Here is a 5000-nt window from a genome sequence, read left to right as displayed (position 1 = left end):
TCCTACTCTTCCTCTGAGTGGCTTTACCCTTCCTCAGCTTAGCAATCACGACCTCCTCATCACTGGAATCTCCTTCCTTTTCTCCTTGTTCCCCCTCAACTTTAGTCTCCTCTTCCTATTCCCCCTTGTTTTCTGCTTCACTGGGAACAGGCCCTTGTTTTACTTCTTCTTTTTCTTCTTCTTCCTTTTCTTTTTCTTTCTTTATTTTTATTTCTTTTTCAACCTCCTCTTCTTCTTCTTCTTCTACTTCTTCATCATCAGAACCAACAAAAACAACTTCTTCTAAGTCATTTATTAATACCCCCTCATCAGTCACTCTCAAATGCAAGTTTTTCAAACAACGAGCACCAATCTTCATATTTGGTCCCATTGGGTACTCCAACCCATCCAATGGCACACCAAATTTACGGAAAATCCAAGTTAACAGCCCCCCATACCCTACAACATTTTTCTTTTCTATACAGTCAGACAAATGCGAAATCATTAAAGATGGAAAATTGATTTTGATTTGATTAACCATGCAATAAATCAGAGTTGCATCACGCAGACTCACCTCACTCCTTTTGGAATTTCGGGGCAAGATGAATCTTCGTGCTACATTATAAAGTAATTTATGCAATGGGGACAACACATTGTGACTGATTTTACCCCTTTTCTGTTCAACCCCTAAAAACTTAAAGATTGTTTTTTCATTTATCCCAGAGAAAACTATCTTAGCACCAATACTGTATGTATCAAACCCTACATTCGAGATTTTAAACCATTCTGCCAATAAAGCACTATTAAACTCTATTTTAATGTTCCTAACCACACTGGAACACTTACCACAATCATTTGAAAAATTTGAAATAAACTCTCTCATGATATTTGGGAAGAGAGAATTGCAACAATATTCCGTCATCAAACCTTCCCATTCTTGAAATTTTAAAATGTCATGGAGTTGTGGAAAGTAAGTAGAGTCATACCAGAATTTGTCAACCCCAAATCCAACAGTCATCTCTTTAGCAATCTCCTCGGCACTATGTGGGTCGACTTGCTTCAAACGTTTGGCAGTTTGGGATGATGATTCACCTCTTGGTGTGAATGATTTGCGTTTTGGTCGAGCACTGTCAGTGGTTTCTTGTGAGGGTGTTGGTGGTGGTGCATCTTTTAACAATGGGGATGGATGAACAACTTGTAAGGGTGTCGGCTGGATGTTTTGGTGGGATGAGGACGCTTTCTTTCCAGATTTTGATGTTTTCTTGCTTGATTTGGGAGTTTTCATGGTTGAGTGTTGAAGATTTGAGGGAGAAGAAGGACAGTTTCTTGTGACGGTTTGTGAGGAGGGAGAAGAATGACGGTTTGAGTGATTGTGATGTAGTGAGGGCCTTTTAAAGAGAGTTGATAGTTATCAAACGTCCCATCTCATCAAAGCCTTTTCATCAATGCATTAGATATGGAAGGATTGTGTATTTTGGTTATTAAAAACCGTTTCCCATTAGTTTTAATTTTAAGTTGGCTGTACTAATTTCCAAACAATGTGATGATATAATATGAAAAGTTTATGAAATATTATGGAGAAAATAATGAACATATTGCATTGGTCTGTTTGAATTAACAACATGCAAACGTAAAATCATTCATAGTACAAACTTCATTACGTGTTTACCTGATCCATGCAATAATTGATTTTCAATCAAGATTTTGAGATTGATTCCTGACCTCTTCATTCTCATAATGCTTCAATGGGAAATATATGCAACTAACTTTAGTGGAGCTTGATCATACCAAGTTCCAATCTCATTTTTTCATATTGTTCCCTAGGAAGTGGTTTGGTCAGAATATCAGCAACTTGTTCATTTGTGTTAACATGCTTCAATACAATATTTTTGTGTTCTACGTTATCCTTTAGAAAATGATGTCTAATGTGTATATGTTTAGCACGTGAATGATGCACTGGATCTTTAGATATACATATGGCACTAGTATTATCACAATAAATAGGAATGCATTCAACTTTAATACCAAAATCTCTAAGTTGCTGTTTTATCCAGAGCATTTGGGAACAGCAAGCTGCTGCTGCTACGTATTCAGCTTCGGCAGTGGATAATGCAACCGTATTTTGTTTCTTGGAACTCCATGAAACTAAACATGAGCCAAGATATTGTACCATACCTGATGTACTCTTTCTATTAACAAGATCACCAGCATAATCTGCATCACTAAAACCTTTTAAATCATAAACATCACTTTTAGGATAAAATAGGGACAAGTCGTCTGTTCCCTTTAAATATCTCAAAATTCGTTTGACTGCAGTGAGATGTGATTCTTTAGGATTTGATTGAAATCTAGCACATAAACCAACACTAAAAGAAATATCAGGTCTACTTGCAGTTAGATACAATAAAGAACCTATCATGCCTCTATACATGGTTTGATCTACATTGTTCCCATTTATGTCTTCATCTAGTCTAACATTGGTAGCCATAGGTGTGTGGTTGGTTTTAGAGTTGTTTAGTCCATATTTCTTAAGAAGTTCTTTGATGTATTTTTGTTGATGAATGAAAATACCATTTTCAGTTTTTTTAATTTGCAAACCAAGAAAGAAATTCAATTCTCCCATCATGCTCATTTCAAATTCTGTACCCATAAGGCTAGCAAATTCTTTACATAATAAAACATTAGTAGCACCAAAAATAATATCATCAACATAAATTTGAACAACCAAAATATGAGAACCTTTATTCTTAAAGAACAAGGTTTTGTCGATTTTTCCTCTTACAAAGTTATTTTGAATCAAAAACTTTGAAAGTCTTTCGTACCATTGCCTAGGTGCTTGCTTCAAGCCATATAGGGCTTTGTCAAGCTTGTAGACATGATTAGGACAAGAGGTATTCTCAAAACCTGGGGGTTGTTCCACAAAAACTTCTTCATCAAGATAACCATTCAAAAAAGCACATTTCACATCCATTTGATATAGCTTAAAATTCATAAATGCAGCAAAAGAAATTAAGATTCGGATAGCCTCTAACCTTGCTACTGGAGCAAAAGTCTCAGTGTAATCAATACCTTCTTGTTGATTATAACCTTTAACCACAAGTCTAGCTTTATTTCTAACAATTATACCATGCTCATCAAGCTTGTTCCGAAATACCCATTTCAAACCAATAACTTTCTTGTTTTTCGGTTTGGGTTCCAAGTGCCACACTTTATTTCTCTCAAACTCATTTAGTTCATCTTGCATGGCAACTATCCAATCGGAATCCTTTAAAGCTTCCTCGTGATTTTTAGGTTCAAGTGATGATAGGAATGCAAAGTGTGCACAAAAGTTTCTCAATTGAGATCTAGTTTGTGTTCCCTTATTTATATCACTTACAATTGAATCAAGAGGATGATATCTTTGATACTTCCAAGGTTTAGGCACAAATTCTCTTGAAGGAACAGTAGCATGTTCTTGTTCAGCAACTTGATTGACATTCTGTTCAGCTACTGGATCATTTTGCTCAATTGTGGGAACAGCTGGATTGGGAACAGTCTGCTGGTCCTGTTGTGCTGGCAGTTCCTGGATTTGGTCAGTTTCTTCTGCCTCTTCTTGTATCGACTGTTCGCTTGCTGTTCCTCGATCTTGCACTTTTATTCCTTCATCTTCATCTTCCAAATTTGCAAGACCTATTTTAATATTACTTGTTTCCTGTTCACTTGTTGAAAAGTTAGTTTCATCAAAGATTATGTGAACAGACTCTTCTACACTCATTGTTCTCTTATTATATACTCTGTAAGCTTTGCTTTGTGATGAATAACCAAGAAACACTGCCTCATCACTTCTTTCATCAAATTTACCCAAATTTCGTTTTCCATTTACATGTACAAAACATTTGCATCCAAACACACGAAAATAGGAAATATTTGGTTTAACACCCTTAAGTAATTCATAGGGTGTCTTTGAAGTGATTGGTCTAATTAGTACACGATTCAATATATAGCATGCAGTGTTAACGGCTTCTGCCCAAAAATTCCTAGGTAGACCACTAGCAATCAACATGGTCCTTGCCATTTCTTCTAAAGTCCTATTTTTCCTTTCTACCACACCATTTTGTTGTGGTGTTCTAGGTGCGGAAAAATTGTGATTTATGCTATGTTCATTGCAATAATTCATGAAGTTTGAATTTTCAAATTCTTTTCCATGATCAGACCTAATGTGAACAATTTGATTATTGGCAGATTTTTGTGTTTTATTAGCAAAGGAAACAAACTCATCAAAAGCTTCATCTTTGCTTGCCAAAAATAATGTCCAAGTGAATCTACTGTAATCATCAACAACAACAAACACATACTTTTTGCCACTACGGCTTTGTGTTCTCATTGGTCCACATAAATCCATATGAATTAATTCTCATGGTCTAGTGGTAGTCACAACGTTCTTTGATTTAAAGGATGACCGCACTTGTTTCCCTTTAGCACAAGGATCACAAACTTCTTCTTTAAGGAATTTTATAGATGATAAACCTCTAACTAGGTATTTTGATCTTAATGTGTTTATCAATGAAAAACTAGCATGACCTAATCGCTTGTGCCAAAGAAGTGGGTCTTCTTCAATAACACTTAAACACGTTAGACTGTTTCTGGGAACAGTGTCCAGGTCCACCACATAGGTGTTCCCTTTTCTGATTCCCTCTAGCACAGGGTCTCCTGTACTGTTCCTAGAAATTATGCATTTTTCAGAAGTAAACTTAACAGAGTTACCTTTGTCGCAAAATTGAGAAATACTTAAAAAATTGTGTTTTAAATTCTCGACTAAAAATACATTATCAATGGCATGGGAACTAGACCTTCCAACCTTTCCTTTGGCGATTATCTCACCCTTCATGTTGTCACCGAAGGTTACTGTTCCCCCATCATAGGCTTCAAGTGAGAGAAATTTAGATTTATCACCCGTCATATGCTTGGAACACCCACTGTCGAGATACCATGAGTTGTTCCCCCTCACTTGAACCTGCAAAGCAAACTAATGGTTAGGTGCA

Source organism: Amaranthus tricolor, chromosome 6, assembly GCF_026212465.1.
Source record: "Amaranthus tricolor cultivar Red isolate AtriRed21 chromosome 6, ASM2621246v1, whole genome shotgun sequence".
In the NCBI taxonomy this organism is placed as follows: domain Eukaryota; kingdom Viridiplantae; phylum Streptophyta; class Magnoliopsida; order Caryophyllales; family Amaranthaceae; genus Amaranthus; species Amaranthus tricolor.
Note: the sequence above shows the minus strand (reverse complement) of the source record.